Source organism: Jaculus jaculus, chromosome 14 (genome assembly GCF_020740685.1).
Source record: "Jaculus jaculus isolate mJacJac1 chromosome 14, mJacJac1.mat.Y.cur, whole genome shotgun sequence".
In the NCBI taxonomy this organism is placed as follows: Eukaryota; Metazoa; Chordata; class Mammalia; order Rodentia; family Dipodidae; genus Jaculus; species Jaculus jaculus.
Window position 1 is genome coordinate 19,146,698 of NC_059115.1, and position 21,237 is coordinate 19,167,934.

The following is a 21,237-nucleotide window of genomic DNA, read 5'->3' on the forward strand; positions in this document are numbered from 1 at the left end:
AGTAAGTGTGTAAAGATGGAGGGATGGACAGAACAGCAAGGCTAAAGGCTAAAGATGCAAAGAAAGCTGGGAAGTGTGCCCATGTTAGCCCTGGCTCTCATCACACCCACAGAGCTTCCCTGGGAGGTGGGCCACAGCTTCCTGTCCTCTTCCCTGCCTCCCCCTCCCAGGTGTGAGAACAAAGTCTTTCTCCCTCCTTCCCATTCAGGGTTACTCCTCCTTGTCCTGCACAGACCCTGTGCCCTTGCATAGGCTCTCAGGGGCTCAGCCTGAGGGATGAATGGGGTGGCAGGCGATGTGTGTGGGCAGGGATGGGCTGAGGGCTGGGAGGCAGGGAGAGATGAGATCGGAGGCCAGGGATACCCCTTTACCCTGAGGGGGTGGCACAGCTGGAAACTCCAAGCAGCTCCTCCCATGCCCCAAGACTGCAGTTGCTCCAGGCAGACCTTTGCCAGCAGCTGCTGCAGGACAGGATGGGCCTGCGGGAGGACCCCTGCCTCAGACCCTCCTGGGAAATCAGGTTTGCATCTCTGCAGCCTGTTCTCTTATTTCCTTAAGAACCCAGAGGGGAGGGGAGCAACTTGGGTAACCAGATAGGGGTGCCGGAATGAAATGACTGCAGCCAGGGTGGGCTTCCTGGGTACCAACTGCTCTAGCCTAGCCCAGGGGGAAGCTATGGGGCAGGGTGTGAAGGGCCTGGGGCCCGGCAGCTGAGTGGCAGAGGGGAGGCTTTGTCCTGGGACACCTCCCACTGGCTTCCAGGGCCCTCTTCCACACAGCAGCCCCGAGTCCAAACAAACGCACCCACACGGCATGCTCCACAAGATGGGGGTGGGGGTCCCCGCATATATGAACACCCACCTGCTCACACAAACAGCAGGAAGAGGCCACCCTTGCACAGGGCCTCTTGGATCCATGGACATTGGACTGCCCCCCTTCAGGTGTGCAGGCGCACGCGCGTGTACACACACACACACACACACACACACACACTCACATATACACACATCTACTCCCGCAGCTTCCAAGATCATTTTAGCCCACATAGAAATGTGTGTGTCCCTGTTGGGTGTGTGTGAGGGCAAGGCTAGAGAGAGAGAAGGAGAGTGAGACAGAGATCAGAGCGGGAGAAAGAGAGACAGGGCGGGAGAAGGAGGGAGACAGAGACCGAGGGAGAAGGGGGTGATGCTGAGAGAGGCAGAGACAGGAAGACAGGTTGGGAGGGACAGGGACAGAGAGGCAGAAATGTTCCAGAGAGACAAAGACAAAGCAGACAGGGACCAAAGGTAGAGTCAGGAGAGAGACAAAGAGTCAGAGACAGGGTCACAAACAGAAACAGAGACAGACAGAGATGAAGAAACAGAGACACAGAGATAAAGGAACAGAGAGACACACAGAGAAACAAAGACAGGAGCAGAGACAGAGGCAGAAAGACAGAAACAGAGACAGAAGGACAGAGACAGAGGGACAAAGACTGAGACAGAGAAACAGAGACAAAGCCAGAAACAGAGACAATGACCGAGAGACAGAGGGGAGAGCCGGGCTGGGGGCTGCTGGTCGCAAGCCTGTGCCTGCCCATCTCACAGGGGTTGTGGGGGTCTTTGTTCCCACACATGTGGCCAGGGGGCTTTCTGCTTGGTCAGTCCTAGGTCCACCACCCCCACTTTCTGACTCTGTCAATGACCCAGTCCACATCCTCTAGCGAGGGTCCGGCAAGGTCCTACAGGCCTGGTTGCCCTGTCTCCTCCCCCACCGCTGTGGGGCCAGCCAGCACCCCATCACCCATCACGGCTTCTGCAGCACCACTGCACCCTCCCTTCCTGCCCCTCCTGCCACCATCTCATCCTTGTCTCCCCATCCCCACATTCCCCACCCCACACACCGAGGGACACTCACCCTGGTGGCTCGGCTTCCGCTGGAGTTCTCTCTGCGCCCCAGGCCCCCCCTCCACATGCCTGCAGCCGCCCCGGGGGCTCTGCTGTTGAGCTTGTGCTGGGGGGGGGCGCAGGGGCTTCTTGGATCTCCCTGCGCCCCCCCCCCACCGGCCTGTTGCCTTTCCCACCCCCTAGGGGAGGCCGTCCCTCCTCTCTTGTCCCTTGGCCACTACACAAGCCCTTTCCTTCTCTGGGCTGGTCCTCCCCCCACCCCAGTCTCCCTCCACCAGCAGCCTCCTTCCTCTCCACCCACAGATCCCAGCCTCGGTCCCTCTCCTTGGTGTCCCTTCTCTGCCTTGCCTCCTTTGGCACCACCAGACCCCTTCTCTATCTCTGCCCTCCTCCACTATCCCTCTCTCCTGCCCATCCCTGTCACCCTGTCATGGCAGGGAGCCTGGCTCAGTCAGGTTCCCATCTGTCTGTCTGTCCCTCTCAGGGTCTGTCTCTGTCCCTCTCCCAGCGATGCCTCGCTGCTCCTTGCCTCTGCTATTACAGTTTCTAGTCACACGGCAGTGCAGAGCCAAGCTCTCTCCCTCCCCGCCCCCTCCCTCCTTTCTCTCCTTGCAGGGGGAGGGTGCCTCCCTCCCTCTCTCTCTCTTTCCCCCTCCCTGTAGGGCCAGGGGGTGGCCTCCCCCTCCCCCGCTAATCAAAGGCTCCGTTATCTAATTAACCCGTTGGTTCTGGGCAGCCAGGGAAGGTCGGGGGAAGCGGGGGAGGAAGGTTGCCGGCTGCGCTGCCAGGGGAGGGGTGTTTGGACTATGCCAAGTCTGAGCCTCATGGCACACACAGCCTCCTCGCTGCATAACCAGGCCGGCTGCGCTGCGCTCACTCTACACTGCTGACCCAAGGCGCTTCCTTCATCCCCTATCCCAGCCCCTACCCAGGCTCTGCTGGGCGTGCTCCAGGACCCCCACCACACCATGGAGTCGATCCCGAGACCCCGATATGTGGGCTAACCTGGGCCCATGTCCCCAGCACCCTGTCCTTTAGCTGGGACCAGCCTTCATTCCTGCTACAAAGAAACCTACTCCATGCCTCCCTCTCCTTTGGTCTCCGCCAAACCCTAACACCTGCCTCCTAGTGTCCTCAATAGAAAGGGCTGGACAGACACGCTCCTCCATTCACTTCACAGATACATCCTCCCTCCTGCCTTTCCTCCCACACTTCCTTTGTCCATCTGTCCATCCATCCATCCACTCACCTATATATTCATTCATTCCTTTGTCTATCCAACCTTATCCCTCTGTCATCTATCTACCCATCCTTCCTTTTTTCTATCCATCTATCCCCTTCCCTACCTCTTCTCACCCCTCCATCCTCCCTCTGCCCACCCATTCACTTATCCCTTCATCCATCTATCCATCCATCCCTTCTGTCCATCCATTCATCCGTCTATTTGTCCATCAATTCACCCATCTTTCCTTCCACCCCTCCATCTCTGTGTCCATTGTCGGTCTCATCTTCCATCCACCCAAAACTATTTCTTGAGTCTCCCCTATGTGCCAGACAAGTCGAGGCCAACCAATACTATCGACAGCTCACGGTGGTCAGCCCCTGGGGACGGGAGGACCTGCGGCAGAGTCTGGAATCTGTGGCTTATTTGCTGTCAACTTAACTTTCTGAGTTCCCGTTCCCTCTGCTGTGAGCAGGAGTGACCCAGCCTCCCAGGGCTACACGAGGGTGGGAGAGCCACTTGCACCCTTCCAGAAAGCTGCACGATCAACACAGGCCCTACGGAATCCAGCAGATCCAGGGTCACATTGTGTCTCAGCCTGCGTCCAACTGCACCTGGGCTGCTCACCACCTCCCGCCTGTCTGGACTCCCCACTCCTGCCTCCATCCCTGCGTCTGTTCCCACAAGTGGCCAGACACTGAAGCCTGAACCAGTCCTCTACTGCTCAAGGCCCTCCTGTGGCTCCAGAATCAGACCCGATCCCACTCCCCAGCCCTCTGGCCTCGCCTCCTGCTTGCCCCACCAAGGGCTGGCCTCCAGTAACATTGGCTTCCAGCTCTTTCCTGGATCACCTGCGCACACTGGTCTTCAGGTCCTTTGTCCTGTTCTTGCCTCTACCTGCACACCTCCCCAGCTGTCCACAGTCTTCCCTGTCTCTGCTAAGCATTTGCTGCTATGTCACTTTTTTTTTCCTGAGGCTACCTGACCATCCCATATCAGCAGTAGATGGCACCTTTGCCAAGCCCTTGTTTTTTATTTTTTATTTATTTATTTTTTTTGCTCTACTCCAGATTGACCTGGAATTCATATGTGGTATCAGGGTGGCCTTGACAACAATCCTCCTACCTCTGCCTCTTGAATGCTGGAATTAAAGGCATGTGCCACCATGCCCAGCTATGAAACCTGTGTGTTTTCTTTTACTCTATAGTACTTGTTACTACCTGGCCTTAGATCTCTATCCACTAGAATGCAAGTTCCCTGTGGGCAAGCCTGTGTCTGCTTTAGGCACTGTTTGGTTCTGGAACGGTGCCTGGCATGCTCAGTGAATCCTGGATGAGGAAGGAACAGACAGACGCACACTGCTTTGGCTGCTGGTCTACACACCATCCTAGGTACACCACATGCCATTCACACACTCACTTGCCAGATGCACCCAGGTTCTGCACACTTAGGCCAGGCTCACTACAATAGTTGCTCATGTTGAGCACACGTGACGCATACCTACACTCGAGGTCCCCAGGCAGCCACTACCTTTAATAGATGTCTGTGCCCAGGTTTCCCTCTCTGCCATGATGCCAAGGGCTGGCTATGTCCCAATACTGTGCAAGGTCCTAGTGAAGGCCTGTGCCCTACTACGTGTTCAGACCTCCAGGGAAGCATCACCTTTGCTGGGAGGCAGACTGTGTCTGTGAAGCCACATTCTGGTCTGCGGGAGGATCCAGCACTGAGAGACAGTGGACTCAATGCATTTTCTGCACTCATGCCAGAGCCAGACCCGGGCACACGGCCCCCAGGAGCCAGCCCACTGCATAGCACTGGCACCAGAGGGCAAAGTGCATGGCTATCCCAGCTCTGATTTTCTTACAGGAATGACTGCCCTTGATTCACAAGTCTCCACTTCAGAGACAGGGAAACTGAGGCAGGACCAGGGAAGCAGAGCCATTTACCCAAAGGCAAAACACTAAGTTAAAAGGGATGTCATGCCTGGTGGCTTAGACCTGTCACCTCAGCTACTCAGGAGGCCTCTCACTATAGGCCTGAACCAGGAAAATGTCTGGGACTACAGAGTAACTTTAAGATTAACCTGTGCAATTTAGTGAGACTTTGTTTCAAAAAGCAGAGAGTTAGGGGAATGGCTCAGTGGTAGAGCTCCTGCCTAGAATCCACCAGTGAGGGCTGAGGGTGTGGTTCAGTGGTAGAGGTCTTGCCTAGAATCCCGAGTGAGGGTTGTGGCTCAGAGGTGGAGCTCCTGCCTAGAATTCACAGTGAGGGGCTGGAGGCATGGCTCAGAGGTAGAGCTCCTGTCTAGAATCCACAGTGAGGGCTGGGGGTGTGGCTCAGAGGTAGAGCTCCTATCTAGAATCCAGTGAGGGCTGGGGTGTGGCTCAGAGGTAGAGCTCCTGCCTAGAATCCACAGTGAAGGCTGGGGACATGGCTCAGAGGTAAAGCTCCTGTCTAGAATCCACAGTGAGTGTGGGCTGGGGTATGGGTCAGAGGTAGAGCTCCTGCCTAGAACCCACAGTGAGGGCTGGGGGCGTGGCTCAGTGGTAGACTCCTGTCTAGAATCCACAGTGAGGGCTGGGACATGGGTCAGAGGTAGAGCTCCTGTCTAGAATCACAGTGAGGGCTGGGGGCGTGGCTCAGAGGTAGAGCTCTTGCCTAGAATCCACAGTGAGGGCTGGGACATGGGTCAGAGGTAGAGCTCTTGCCTAGAATCCACAGTGAGGGCTGGGGGCGTGGCGCAGAGGGCTGGTGGGCATCGTTTACTGGTAGTGGGCTTGTGTAGTCTATAGGAGGCCCTATGTTCAATCTCCAATACTGCCAAAAAAAAGAAAATGGAGCCTTTAAGCTATTCTCATCAGAGTTATGGGATCCTACAGTCTTCCCAGACTTGTCATGACCACAGTAACACTATTGGAGAGGTTGTTTTCTGGTGGGCAGCAAAGCAGCTAACCCTCTCCCCACTGGCCAGTCCCAGAGCATTCAATGTAGCCCACTCCTTCAGCCACTAGTAGGGACTGTTTACATTGCCCCTTGCACCAATGGGGATGAAGATTCAGAAGGGTTGGAGTCACTGGCTAAGACCCCATGGCCCCTCAGCAATACAGGGGGATTGCAACTCTGGGCCTGGGTCTTGGCCAGTTGTCCATGCTCCTCGCTCAGCTTGAACAGGCAGAGATGCTATGGTAGAGACCAGAAGGACAGAGAGGCTGGACAGCCAGGGCGGAGAGCACACAGTAGGCACAGTGAGAGGCGGGGCTGAAAACAGGGACAGAGAGACCCCCAGAGTCCCCAGCTCCAGGAGACTTCTCATCTCAGATACAGTTCCTGGAAGCTTCATGCAGACGGCAGGCAGGGCTAGGAGCAAAGGGAGGCAGGAAGCAGTCCTGTGAGGCACACTCATTTTTTTCTGGGTAAGTTCAGCAGGTGAAAGAAAAAAGACATCCAGGCGTGGTGGCACATGCCTTTAATTCCAGCACTTGGGAGGCAGAGGTAGGAGGATCACTGTGAGTTAGAGGCCACCCTGAGACTACAGAGTGAATTCCAGGTCAGCCTGGGCTAGAGCAAGACCCTACCTCAAAAAACCAAGAAAAAAGAAAAAAGAAAGAAAGAAAAGAAGAAAGAGGACGGTAGCCAGAGGGGTGGAGGCAAAAGCTAAAGAGCAACTTCCTTGTGTGTGGCTGGTGGGTGAAGAGGTGTCACAGCTGGGGACAGCTGAACACTTGCTGCTTTCTAGACAGTCATCATAAGCAAGGCCAGAGCTGTTAAGAAATGGGGTGGGGGTTGGGGAGTGATGCTGCAGACTCAGGGGTGGATAAAATAACTTCACAGCTCTCCCTCTTCACCAGCGCCTGCCCTGAGGGTTTTCAACATAAGAGTGAGCCCTTCGTCTCAGTGATTGATGTCCCATAACCCTGGAGGGAGTAGGTTCTTAAGAAAAGGGCAGAGCCGAGTCCTGGGCCCTCTAGACCCCGGTATGGCCAGGGGGTGGTGAGGCGGGGTGACCGCAGTGGGCTTGTCTTCTCTCCAGTCAAGGCCAAGGGAAGGGACGTGGCTTTCTCCTGCCTTTCCTCTGCCTTGGGCTGTGGGGTGTCCCCTTACTCTGGCCTCTGGGTAGTGTACTTGGTGACTTCCTGGTGCCTTGGTCATCTGTCTGCCATCAGAGAGGCCAGGGGTTTCTGTGGTGTGTCCTGGGACTTCAGTGGCCATTTGCTGAGGGGAGTAGCTGGGGTGCGTGGCAGTACCTGCAGCCCCAAGTCTCAGGACCCCTGAGTGACAGGCCCGTGACAGCTGGGTGTTCAGGGAGTCAGTGGCCCTGAAAGGGAGAAAGAAACCCAGGCTAGGGGTTAGGAATGAGCAGGAGGCGTCCTCTAGCTGGTGGGGTTGTCACAGCTGAGACCTGGAGACTTGAGGGACAAGCCAGGAGGTGCAGATGAAAGGACCAGAGTGTGCAGAGGCTGGTGACAGCTGAGGAGGAGCTGTGTGGAGCTCAGCTCAGGTGTGGAGACTATGAAGATGGGGGGGCGGGGTGCATCTACTTCCTTCCTGCCAAGTAGGCTGGGTGCTGGGAATGGGAGAAATTGGAGGCCTGAGGAGTTGAGCCGAGGGAAGAAGGGCCAAGGCTGTGGGGACAAGGGAACAGGAGGGAAGAATGACAAGCAGCAGCCAGGTGTCCAAACCTAGATGCAGGACAGGGGAGGAGGAGGAGGGCCCAGGCTCCCATGTAGCCTGGGTTAAGTCCTTAAAGCCAGAAGGGAGATGTCCAAGGCAAGGATCTGGAATAGGGCAAGGACAAGGGACAGTCCTTGAGCACAGGCCCCACAGTGACAACTTTTGTTCTTATACTAATAGCTGGACACCCACTATGTGACAACAAGAAGATGACAATGGAGGCTGGGGGTGGTGGTGTACACCTGTGACCCCAGTATTCTAGAGCCTGAGGAGGAGGATTGCTGCAAGTTCAAGGCCAGCCTATGCTAATAATGACATCTCAAAAAAAAAAAAAAAAAAAAGAAGGGCTGGAGAGATGGCTTAACGGTTAAGCGCTTGCCTGTGAACCCTAAAGACCACTGTTCGAGGCTTGACTCCCCAGGACCCACATAAGCCAGATGCACAAGGTAGCACACGCATCTGGAGTTCGTTTGCAGTGGCTGGAGGCCCTGGCACACCCATTCTCTATCGATCTGCCTCCTTCTCTCTTTATCTGTCAAATAAATAAAAATAATAAAAATAAGCAAAAATGTATTAAAAAAAAAAAAGAAAAAGAAAAACCAGGGGCTCAGTGGCTAGAGTGCTGGCGTAGCATGCGGGAAGCCCTGGGCTCCGTCCGCAGCACCACATCCTCCAGGCAGAGTTGTGCATGCTGCTAATCCTAGCACTTAGGAGGTGGAGGTGGGAGGATCAGAAGTTCAAAGCCAGCCTGGGTTACATTAGACTGTCGCAACATAAAAACAACAACAATGGGCTGGAGACATAGCTTACTAGTTAAGGCACTTGCTTGTAATGCCTAACGACCAGGGTTCAACTCCCCAGTAACCATGTAAAGCCAGATGCACAAAGTGGCGCAGGCATCTGGAGTTCGTTTGCAGTGGCTAGAGGACCTGGCACACCCATTCTCTCTCTTCTTACAAATAAATAAATAAATAGAAATATTTAAAACAACAAAAGAAGTTGCAGAGCTGGAGAGACGGCTCAGAGGTTAGGGCACTTGCCTGCAAAGCCTAAGGACCAAGTTCAATTCACCAGTATCCACGTAAAGCCAAATTCATAAGGTGGTGTATGCATTTGGAGTTCATTTGCAGTGGGATAGAGGCCCTAGCATGTTCATTCTCTCTTTCTCTTTCTCTTAAATAAATATTTTTCAAAAATAAAAAAAAGAAGTTGCAGTCTTCTGTCCTCTGTTGCTAAGGATTTTCTCGAGGATGGGGGATCCTGGTCTTTCCTCTGCAACCTCCCCAGATATACTATGACAGACAGAGGACAGAGAGGGTGGGGACAAGGACAGAACAGGGTGGCAGCTAGTGTAGGACCACTGAGAAGTTTTAACTTGATCCTTTCTCATACAGCTCTGGAGTGATGTCCTGGCCTTGCTGTGTGACAGGAGGCTATGGCCACAGCTAGCCATGGGCTGCAGATGTGACTGGGTGGTTTGTTTTTATTTTTTGGTTCTTTGCTCTTCTTTTTCAAACAATTCTCCAGGACCAGATGCACAATGGGGCACATGCATCTGGATTTTGTTTGCAGTGGCTTGAAGCCCTGGCATGCCCATTATTTCTGCCTGTCTCTCTCAAATAAATAAATATACAAAAGTTTACAAAAATGTATTTTATTTGAGGAATAAAAGGAGAGAGAATGAATGAATGAATGAATATGGGCGTGCCAGAGCCTTTTGCTATTACAAACTCCAGATGTATGTGCCACTTTGTGCATTTGGCTTTATGTGGGTACTGGGGAATCAAACCAGGACTGTCAGGCTTTACAAGCAAGCACGTTTAACCACTAAGCCATCTCTCTAGCCCTCTTTTCTCTTCTTTTCTTTCTCTGTTTTTTTCTTTTTACCTTCTTTCTTTTTAATATTTTATTTACTTATTATTTGCAAGTAGAGAACAAGAGAGAGAGAGAGCAAGGGGAGGGGGAGAGGGAGAGGAAGGAGAGGGAGAGAAGGAGAATGGGCATGCCAGGGCCTCTAGCCACTGTAAAGAAACTCCAGATGCATGCACCACTCTGTGCATCAGGCTTTATTGGGTACTAGGGAATTGAACCCAGGTCATTAGGCTTTGCAGGCAAGCATCTTAACTGCTAAGCCATCTCCCCAGACTTTCTTTTCTTTTCTTCCCCATTCTTTCCTTTCTCTCTCCCTCCCTCTCTTCCTTCTCTCCTTCTTTCCTTTCCTCCCTCCATCTCCTCCTTCCTTCCTCCCTCCCTCCCTCTCTCTCTCTCTTTCTTTCTTTTCTTTTCTTTTGAAACAAGGGTTCATGGAGCCCAGCCTGTAGGCTGGCCTTGAACTTGCTATATAGCTGAGAGTGACCTTGAACTCCTGATCCTTCTGCCTTTAAGTGCTGAATGCTGGGATTTCAGGCATGTACCACCATGCTTGGTTTATTCAGTGCTGAGGTCTGGACCCGGGTCTCTGTCCATACTAGACAGGCATCTACCACGTGAGCCACACCTCTAGTACCACTTTTCTTTTCTTTTTTTCCTTTCTTTCCTTTTCTTTCTTTCTTTCTTCTTCTTCTTCTTCTTTTTTTTTTTTGGTGTGTAGTATGTTCTCTCTGTGTGCATGGTGTATGCATATGTGTGCAAATGTGCATGCCCTGTGCACACGAGTACAGAGACTGGAGAAAGATGTCAGAAGTCCTCCTTTATGGCTCTTTCACCTTATTTCCTTGTTTCCTTATTTCTCACTGAACCTTGAACTCTCTGTTTTTCGGCTGGGCTGGCTGACCAGAGATCCTGTCTCCATCCCTCTCAGTCTTGGTGTTCCAAGGCATGGGTAGCCATACTCAAATTTTTAGTGGGTGCTGGATATCAGATATGGATACTCATGTTTGCACAGCAAGTGCTATTTCCCACTGAGCCATCTTCCCCGACCCTTTTTATTTGTTTGTTTGTTTTTGAGACAAGGTCTCACTCTAGCCCACAGCACACCTGGCCTGAGTTTGTCATTCAACTGAAATAGACACATCTAGCCACCATGCAGGGCAGCATCTCTCAGTCCAGTTGAGCCTGCAGCAGCCTCTTCTAGGTGGCATGGTGTTTTGGCTCCTGGGGTTCAGGAAAGCTGCGGTGGCCATGAATTCCAAGAATGCAGCATGACTGACAGCAGCATGTTTGGGGTAGGGCTGCTGATGCCAGGCCTGTACCAGGCAGTGTTCTTAGGCACATCCATGCCTGTCCAGAAGCCCACAGCAGAGCCACACCAACCCATTTCACAGAAGGGCAGACTGAGGTCTGGGAACATCACCACGGTCCCTGGGACACCCACTCCCAGGCTAGCTTTGAGGTAGAATCAAGACTTTTAAGTCCTTGTTCTCTGTGACACAGAGGAGAGAACCTGAACTTAACTCAGCAGGATGAGGAAAGACAAGGGCCTGGCCTGGCATCATCGGGCACTGAAGCCATGTTCACCACCTGAGGCTCGCTCAGGGCGGGGAGTGAGGGTGAGTCTTCGTGGGGGCAGGGACACCACCAAGCCAGCCTAGCCCAGATTCTGGCCTGACAAGGGTGCCGGGCCTGATTTTGTCTCAGAGTGTGCATCAGTGTTTGGTGTGGGGGAAGGGCACTAGCAGCTAAGTGTAGTGGCTCATGCCTGTCATCCGTGCACTCAGGAGACTTGAGGCAGCAGAATGGATGTGTCTGAGGTCAGCCAGAGAAACACAGTGAGTTCCAGACCAACGTGGGCTATGGAATGATATCGCTTTGATCTTCAAAACAGAAAAAAGAAAAGGAAAATAAAAAAGGTGATAGTGAAACTCATGAACATCAGAAGGCTGGACTGGGGAGAGGGCTCAATGGTTAAAGGCAATTGCTTGTAAAGCCCACTGGCCTGGGTTAGATTCCTCAGCACCCATGTAAAGCCAGATGCAAAGTGGTATGTGCATCTAGCATTCCTTTGCAGTGGCAGGAGACCCTGGAGTGTGCCCTGTCAACTGGAGTAGTCCACATCGTCTGGGGCTCCTCCACAATATAGGCTCTGAGGGTGCTCCCAGGGTTGGGGTGAAGTTCTATGTTCCCCATGGGGATGGATGCCAGAGGTTCCAAGTATCACAAAAGAAAGATCCTGCTTAAAAAAACAAGAGGGGTTGGAGAGATAGCTAAGTGGTTAAGGCGCTTGCTAGCAAAGCCAAAGGACCTAGGTTTGATTCCCCAGTACCCACATAAAGCCAGATGCAAAAGGTGGCACATGTGTCTGGAGTTCATTTGCAGTGGCTGGAGGCGAAGGGCTGGAGAGATGACTTAGCAGTTAAGCGCTTGCCTTTGAAGCCTAAGGACCCCGGTTCAAGGCTCAATTCCCCAAGACCCATGTTAGCCAGATGCACAAGGGGGCACATGTGCCTGGAGTTTGTTTGCAGTGGCTGGAGGCCCTGGCGTGCCCATTCTCTCTCTTCTGCCTCTTTCTTTCTTTCTCTGTCTGTCACTTTTAAATAAATCAATAAAAATTTTAAAAAATATTTTTAAAAAAAGAGAGAAAAAGAACAGGTGGTAGTCCACTCCTAGAAGACCAATGAGACATGTTCCACATCTACCTCTGGCCTGGGGAATGTTCTCAATAGAATCGTCTTGGGCTGGAGAGATGCCTCAGCAGTTAAGGAGCTTGCTTGCAAAGCCTAACCACCTGGGCTCAATTCCCCAGGACCCACATAAAGCCAGATGCACAAAGTGCTGCAAGCAACTGGAGTTCATTTGCAGCAGATGGAGGCCCTGGTGCATTCATTCTCTCTCTCTCTACTTGCAAATAAATAAATAAATAAATATTTTTTTTTTAAAAAATCATCTTATAACTGAGAATATCCATCTTTGTATCTTAAACTGTCCTTTTTAAAAATTTTATTTATTATTATTATTATTATTATTATTTTTGAGGTAGGATCTCACTCTAGTCCAGGCTGATCTAGAATTCGCTATGTAGTCTCAGGCTGGCCTCCAGCTCACAGCAATCCTCCTACCTTTGCCTGCAGAATGCTGGGATTAAAGGCAAGTGCCACCATACCTGGCAGAGAGAGAGAGAAAATAGGTCAGGGCCTCCAATAAACTCCAGATGCATGTGCCATCTTGTGCATCTGGCTTTATGTGGGTACTGGGGAATCAAACTCTGGTCATAGGCTTTGCATACAAGCATCTTAACTGCTGAGCCATCTCCCCAGCCCTTAAACTGTCCTTCTAAGATGAAGATCAGGGTGGTGGAAAGGGCAGCGGTGTGTGTGAGTGGGACTGGGCTGAAACTTGTTCCCTTTTCACTCTGCCTCTTCCCCTGTAGCTGAGATGATCACAACACCAAGCTTGGTGAGGATTCAAAGTGATGGGTACAGCGCTGGGCTGTAAGTGACACAGCTACATTCAAAGGTCCCATTCATACTCACTTTTGATATTGTTTCCTTTTAAAAAAAATATATTATTTATTTGAGAGAGAACAAGGAAGAGAGAGATAGAGATATAGAGACAGAGACAGAGAGACAGAGACAGAGAGAAGAAAGAAAAATGGGTGCACCAGGGCTTCCAGCCACTGCAAACAAACTCCAGATGCATGCACCACTTTGTGCATCTGGCTTGCATGGGTACCGGGGAATCGAACTTGGGTCCTTAGGCTTTGCAGGCAAACACCTTAACTGTTAAGCCATCTCTCCAGCACATTTCTGATTTTTTTTGAGACAAGGTGTCTCTATGTAGCCCAGGCTGGCCTACTTGAACCTCCTGGAAAAAGTGACTTTTTTTTTCCAGAAGCACAAGTTATTTTATTCATGTTCTTTGACTCAGCCTGGTAGTATCAGAAAATTCATCATTTCCGGTTGGATCAGAGCTGCTCCTTTGTCAGAGATCAGATGCCCCTAAAAACATGATCCAAGTTTTTGCCCTTCCCACAAACAGGACACATCCCCTTCACACACACACACTGGTAAGGGCCAAGTCTCTACTAATGCTCAGCCGGGCACATTAGTCCTTTCAAGGTTTACGAGCATGGCTAGAGAGGCAGAGTGCTGAGTTATGGGAGCTTGTTTATTCATTTGCTTGCTTTTCCCCAGTACTGGAAATTGAATTCAGTGTGTCTGGGCATGCTGGGCAAGCACTCTACTGCTCAGCCACACCCCCTCCCCCAAAGTCCTCACTGTGGATTCTAGCAGGAGCTCTACCTCTGAGCCACGCCCCCAGCCCCTCATTCTCTACCTCTGAGCCACGCCCCCAGCACTCACTGTGGATTCTAGCAGGAGCTCTACCTCTGAGCCACGCCCCCAGCCCCTCATTCTCTACCTCTGAGCCACGCCCCCAGCCCTCACTGTGGATTCTAGGCAGAAGCTCTACCTCTGAGCCACGCCCCCAGCCTCTCATTGTGAATCCTAGGCAGGCACTTTACTGCTGAGTTATATCACAGCCCTCTTCTTTTTATTTTTATATAGAGTCTTGCTACAAATCCCAGGCTAGCTTTGAACTTTCCATCTTCCTACCTCAGCCTCTCAAAAAATTAGTATTACAAGCTTGTGACATCAGGTCCCTCTGAGACCTTTGATGTCTTTTTAGAAATTCAACCTATTGACCTCCTGGTTCTTTTTATTATCCACAGTATCAGTTATTACTTGAGAGTCCAGTGACCCAGCATATACCCAACTCTGGGCCTCAGTTCTCCCCCACCCCTGTAAAGCAGAGGTCCTAGCTAGGTAGAGCATACTTAAAGGCATCCGAGGCCTGGGTTTTAAGTCCTAGCTTTGCCCTTTCTATAGCTGTCCAATCTTGGGCAAGGTATCTCAACCCTCTGGGCCTTAGTTTCCTCCCTGTCAAGCTGGGCATGGTGGCTGTTCCTTCCTGGTCGGGTTACCACGAGGAATGGAGGAAAGGAATCCACATGAAGTTTTAGCACAAGGATGGTTCTGGATGGCTCCATTAATGTTCACCATTATCATGGTTCCACTGGGCTCTCTGTCCCAGAAATCAGTGCGAAAGCAGGGCCACTGCCCTCTGCAGCTCCCTCCAGGGGTCCACCCTTCCAGAGCTGAGCTGGTACTGCTTTCAAGTTTCTGGCAGAGTCTGGACCAGAGCGCTGGGCTCCAGCTCAGCTCGCGGCGCAGGCACAGGTCTGGAGGGGCATGGGCCCTCACTGTCTCTAGCCTCACCCCTTTCCTTCCCTCCATCCCTTCCAGTTCCCATGCAGGATTCAAGTTCCCACAGACCCCATAAACACAGCTCCCCACATCTTTATTGTCAGCCACAGCTGTCATGGGCTCCTACCTGCCCTGATAGCAAGGCGCTCCGGGCCCATCTCTAGTTCTGTGCACCCCCATCACTCCTCTGCCTGCCATGACAACAGCCAAGTGTGTGTTTCCAGGCAACAAGGGGCATCCTGCCCCCCTTGTTACTCTCTTGCCATCCCCTGTCTGGAAAAGCTGCCCTAGTCTCAGGGCCAGGAAGTGAAGGCAGAGGGCTTCTTCCTAGTGGGAACAGAAGGTCCCTAGGCTCAGGACAAGAAGACACAATACATGGCACCAGAGTCACTGCGTTGGTCGCTGTCAACACACTGAAGGGCCTTTGACCTGGTGCTGGGATAAGTGGCTACTCCCCGGGATCTGCCCCAGACTCTTTGGACACTCCAGTTCTCTAGCCACATCCAAACGTCTAGCCACCTCCACCCCAAGGGAAGCGCAGCCTGCATCTGGCTGTGCCCTGGCATACAGCGGACAAGACTAAAGGTTCCTAAAATGGTCAGTTGGGGAGGACAGGCCACAATATGGTGGCTTTTTGCAGAATGCCAACCAGACCCTAGCTGGGAACCTCTGTCCCTCAGCTCCCAAGAACTACTCCTTTAGATAAGGGACTCTTCCTGCCTCTGGCCCAGGTAGATGCAGGGGAGTCCCAGAGCTAGGGCAGAATGACGGAGGACAGGACGGGCAAAGGGAACCCCTGGCAAAGGCACAAGGGGAAGACTGTGGAGCGACAGGACACAGTCAACGAGAGGAAGCCAGGAGAAAGTGGCAGGGCTGGCAAGTGGCTCAGCGGACCTCTGAGGGGTGACAGGGCAGGGAGGGCGGGGGCCCCTGGGAATCCGAGCACAGCATCCTATGACCCGGGAGCAAGAAGTTTTCAAAAGAGATCAAAGCCCTGGATTTTCACATGAAATTTCTTTTCTTTTCTATCTTTTTTTAAAAAAAGTGCTAACAACAAATTGAATATTTTGAAGGCACTGGTGGACATAACTCTTGTGGTTCACTAACACCATCCCCCTCCACAAGGAAGCGGTCAGGGACATCGGGTGGAATTAAGGGGAGCAGACAGACTATATAGAAAGGTGACAGAACTGGTAGAGAGGAACTCAGAGAAGGAAACAGAAATGGGGGGTCCCAGTGTTGGGATGGGAGAAAAAGACTGATGGAGTGTCCAGGTAGGTACTGGGGTGAGGGTGATGGGTCAGCCCCAGGGAAGAACAGAGTAAGAGGAGCTACCTGTCTGCCAAGGGTAAGTGTGGGTGACACCTTGCCATAGAAACCTTGTCAAAGAAGAGGGTTGGGGAGCAGAAGTGGACCCCTGAAGGTGAGCCTGGCAGGACAGTGGAGCCCAAGCCACAAGGCATGCCATGCGGGAGACTGGGCTGAGCCGCCTTCCCCAAGCAGCCCTCTGCTGCTGCAAAGAACCTTCTCCACGTGGGTCCTGACAGCAGCCTTCCCGAGCCTGCGCCCAGACTGTGAGCTGTAGAAGGCCCCCCAGAGCCTGAGGTCTTACTTCCACTGGCCTCTAAGAAGGTAGACATTTGTGCAGCCCTCCAAGGCGGGAAGCATGGCTCCTGCCCAGCTCAGGGTGGGATGAAGGATGACTGCTGGGGATCCCCGAGACCTGGTGCTCTCCTAGCATGCCCCCTCCACTCATGGTCCGGCTCAGCGTCAGCGCTACAAGATTGTCAGCAGTGAGACTACCGTCCAGGCAGTTCCAAGGCCACCTCTGGGCTTCCCTGTGAATCAATCAATCTCTCTCTCTCTCTCTCTCTCTCTCTCTCTCTCTCTCTCTCTGTGTGTGTGTGTGTGTGTGTGTGTGTGTGTGTGTGCCCCTACAGCACACTATGTCTTCTCCACAGGCACCATTCTCCACCTATTTAGGGTACCCTCTGCTCCAGGGATGGATGGCACCATGCAACTGGGTCCTGAGTCTGTCTTTGGCTGCCTGTGGGAATGGTGTGGGCTCCCATCTCCCTTTCTTTTGGAAATGAAGTAACGCTGTGTCCGACTGCATGGCAGTTGGCCCTGACGGAGGCCAGTCCCCTCTTCTCCCTGTCTCCCTCTGGCTCCCGGCTCTCCCAGGTGTCACAGTGCCTATCTTCCCGGCAAGCATCTTTGCGGTTTTCCTCTCTGTTCCTGCTCCGCCTGTGTGTACCTGGACAGTCACAGAAGACCCAGGAAGGTGGAGGATGAAGGTGGAAAGAGGTGGGGGAGAGGAAGCTATGAGATGCAGTATGTAAGAAATGATCAAAGAGAAAACGACCAGGGAGAGGAGCCACTTATCCTAATGAAGGTCCTGGGGAGGGGTGCGTCAGTTTTGAGAGAGGGGAGGTGAAGCTGCTGGCGGCCTGGACCAGGAGGGAAACCTACTCGGCTACTCCCAGCTGCCGCCGGAGCCCGAGTTCCTGTCTGGCGCTGCGCGGCTGGCCCTGGGATGTGCGGCGCATAGCAATGCGTGCTGCGGAGGGAGGCGCGGCTGCAGCTCCCAGCTGGGGAGGGGGCGGGGAGGGGCGAGGGGCGCCCAAGGGTCCCTCCCTTCCTAACTGGGCTCTCCCTAGGGGGATTCCTCACTCGGGACAGAGTCACCCGTGGATGCAGGGCAGGGAAGGGAGGACCGAGGTGGAGTGCCTGGGAAGGAGAGGGTGCTCTTGGGCACTGGGGATTCAGAACCCAGGAGAGAGGCAGGCTGGTCCCCTGGCCTGAGAGGAGTTCAGAGAAGCAGGCCCGGGAAAACCGGGAAGGAAGGGACCCGAGGCAGAGCCGGAGCGTCAGGCCCGCGACGAACCGCCAGACAAGAGACAAGGAAGAGGTTCTGGAGAGGGGGATCTGAGGTTTAGGGGATGAGTGGAATTGGGGGGGGGGCTCGGCAGGGTAGGAAACAGGGCCTTTGAGGGTAGTCACCCAAGAGGGTCCCCGAAAAGATCTGGGTCTTGGGAAGGCAGGAAGGTGTCAGGGAGCAAGGCTGGAGTCCTCAGATGAGGAGAGGGTTGGGGAGCGGGGCCTAGAGGCAGGGAGGCCCCAGCTGGGTCTCCTGGACAGGACTTCCGGGGGCAGTTGGACGCCCTGGAAGAACAGGTGTGAGGGTGGCTAGGCAGTAAATGGGGGAGTGGAGGTGGGGGTTCCCACGAGGAGTGGAGAGGCTAGGCGAGGTGGGAGCGAGCAGGGGTCCCAGCGAGACGAGTGCGAGGATGGCGGCCCTGAGGGCGGATGGGAGCACCGGAAAGAGAGGGTCCCGGGCGCAGGGCCGAGGGCCGAGACCCTCCCTCCCCATGCAGCAGGGCTGGGGAATGGGGAGTGGGTTCGAGGCCGTCTCCCTCTCCAGTCACCCCCTCTCGGCTTTCCCGTGTTCACTTCCCAAACTCCCCGGTTCTCCCAGGTTGCCACGGCAACCGCTCCTGCCAGGCGCGGTCACCAAGGAAACCCCGTGCCCGCCTCTCCCCCTCCCCATCGCCCGCGCGCCCCCCGGCGGTGGGGAGGAGGGCGGGGAGCCTGACTCCCGCCCCGGGGAGCGGGACTGGGTCGGAGATGGGGTCGGGGACCCGGCTGGGGGCGAGATGGAGCGGATGAGGATGAGGATGGGGCCGGGGCAGGGACCGCAGCCCGGTCGGGAACGAGCGCAACGCCTCCCCCCGCCCGCCGCATCCACCCCGCGCCCGCAGGGACCCCATCCATCCCCGTCCTCCCCGCGCCCCGTTACTCACCGCAGGGACAGGCAGGGCTCCTTCCGAGGGGCGGCATGCCCCGCCGGGCCTGGGCCGGGGGGCGTCCGCGGCGGGCGGCGGGGGGGTCCCGGTGGCCGCTCCGCCCCCGCCCGGCCCGCTGCCCGCCCGCCCGCCCGCCGGTGCTCGGCCGCCTCGCCGCTCGCTCGGGCTGCGCTCCTTCCTCGCCGCCCGCTTCCTTCCTCCTTCCTTCCTCCAGCCCGCCTCCCTGCCTGCTCCTTCCCTCGCGGGCCGCCGGCGCCGGCTCCCCCCACCCACCCCCCCCAGGCCCCGGCCCCGGCCCCGGCCCCCGCCTCGGACGGTGCGGCAGCCGCCGAGAGCAGCCGAGAGCCTCGCGGACGCGAGCAGAATACTGATGGTGGGGAGCGGGAGGAGGAGGAGGAGGAGGGAGAAGGAGGGAGGATGGAGGAGGGAGGAGGAGGAAGAGAGGAGGGAGGGCGCTGAGGGAGAGTGGCCTGGGGAGCTGGGGAGGGCGGGCAGAGAGGAGAAGAGGCGAGGAAGGGAGGAAGGGGGACACGGGGAGGGGGAGGAGGGAAGGGAGGAAAGGAGAGGGAGGGAAGAAGGGAGAGAGAAGAGGATGGAGGGAAGAGGGGAAAGGGGGAAGGAGAGGGAGATTGAGAGGGATGGAGGAGAGCAGAGGTATGGGAAGAGGGGGGAAGAGCGAGGGGAAGAAGAGAGGGAAAGGGGCGGTGCAGGGAGGAGGGAGAGAAGGAAGCGGGGTGTGTGTGTGCAGAAACTCCTAGAACTCTAGACTTGCGGGGAATGGATGATGATGAAGGGATGGCAGGGCGCGAGGAGAAGAGCTGGGGAGAGCAGGAGGTGGGAAAAGCGGCCTGGGAGCGCGGTGGGCAGCGCGGAGCCCTGCGCGGGGAGAAGAGCCTCGGAGCAGGGAGGCTTGGAAGGATGAGGAGGGAGAAGACACACACCAAGGGAAAGATGGAGAGGGGGAGGGGGTGTCGGCACTACGGGACCTAGAAAGCAGTGCAGGCAGGGCCGGCAGGAGGGGGGATCACAGTGGCCAGGTTGTGCCTCCGGCTTTACCGTGCGCTCACTCCCTCAAGTGATTCGAAGGATGGTGCCACAGACCCATTCTCTAGACCAGGCCAACCAAGGCTTAGAAGTATATTGAAGGGGGTCTCATCCACAGCTTTGGGCCTGGCAGCCTAGGAAGATGGAGAACAGAGGTTCTGGCTGTGAGCCCCTGGTCCTGACCTGTGGGCTGGTTACACCTGCCTGCAAAGGGGAAGGGTGTTGGTATGGTACCAGCAGCCCCCCCCCCACACACACACTCTCTCTCTCTCTTTCTCACACACACACCCTTTCTCTTTCTCGCTCTCTCTCACCTCCCATAGGTGCTGGCAGAGGGTGGTGGGGACACACAGAGAGGTGTGAAGCTGGTGCCAGCCTAGAAGCTGGAAGGAAGGAGGGGGAGGAGGCCTGGGAGAGGTCACCAGGGTGACCCGCTTTTCCCTTCATCTACTGCCCTGCACACCACTCCCCAGAGGATGGGCACCGCAGGGGCAACCCAGGAGGGTGAGAGGAGGCAAATAGATGACACAGGACCCTTTCAGATGTTAAAGTGATGGTACAAACTCCCCCTAGCTTTGTCCCCCAAAAAGCCTGCATACAAATTTCGGACAAGGAGGAAAGGGAAAGATAAAGATTACTTCTCTCAAAGCCAGGGAACCAAAGAGATGGCTTAGAGCCAGGATGCCCCACTACCCGAGCCAGGCAGTAGAGAGCAGAAACCAGTCTGGGGAAGGGCAGGAAACTGGGCCAGGCAGACAGACATCTGTTGGGAGCCATAGCCTGTCCTGGAGAGACCTGGGAGCTAATAGGCAAGGTCAAGGGTGGGTGTGCAAGAAAGAATTATGGGGACAGGGGGGAGTGCCAAGAGCCACAGAAGGAAATGAGGAAGAGGAGGGACCTTCCAGGGCAAGCCCAGCAGGAGCCACTGTGGAGCACTCAGCCCAGCACTTGGCAATAGCTAGAACTTGGTAAATAGGCTGGACAAGAGAGCAGGTAGGTGAAGATCCAGGGTCCCGGGTGACACCAGCTGACAGTGACCTTGGGGCCTTCAGCACTTCCTGCCAGGTGCTCTGAGGGATGTGGGCAGTGGGTGGTAAGGGGGTGCAGGTGGGAGCAGGTCCTAACGCTGTAGTTAGTTATAAGAGGGTCCCAGGTCCTAGGTCAGAACTTTCAGGGGAGGTGGGGAGGAGACAAGGAAGTCCTTCCTTCTTAGTCTTGTCCTGACCTGTTTGCAGGAGATGGCTCAGCACTGCTGGAGGGACAGAGCAAGCTGTTGACTGGTACAGCTCACCCTCTATGTATGCACTCGAGGGCCTCTAAAGAAGGCAGTACAGGCTGGAGAGATGGCTCAGTGGTTAAAGCACTTGCCTGCAAAGCCTAACTACCTGGGTTCAATTCCCCAGTACCCACCTAAAGCCAGATGCTGCACAAAGTGGTGCATGTGTCTGGAATTCAGTTGCAGTGGCTGG

At 54.6% G+C, this 21,237-nt stretch overlaps 1 protein-coding gene across 3 annotated transcripts in view; it reads right to left on the reverse strand.

Moving 5' to 3' along the window:
* The window catches only part of Lrrc4b (leucine rich repeat containing 4B), a 42,682-nt gene extending 23,888 nt beyond the window's left edge, over positions 1 to 18,794 (reverse strand). Inside the window, exon 1 of one of the 3 annotated variants that reach the window (XM_045133533.1) lies at positions 18,722 to 18,794. The gene's annotated coding sequence lies outside the window, so the exon portion shown is untranslated. Of the gene's footprint in view, positions 1 to 1,896; positions 2,463 to 15,045; positions 15,188 to 18,721 lie in introns of those variants that run through there. The other 2 variants (XM_045133534.1, XM_045133532.1) reach the window with 2 other exon arrangements.
* Between the last annotated feature and the right edge of the window lie 2,443 nt (positions 18,795 to 21,237).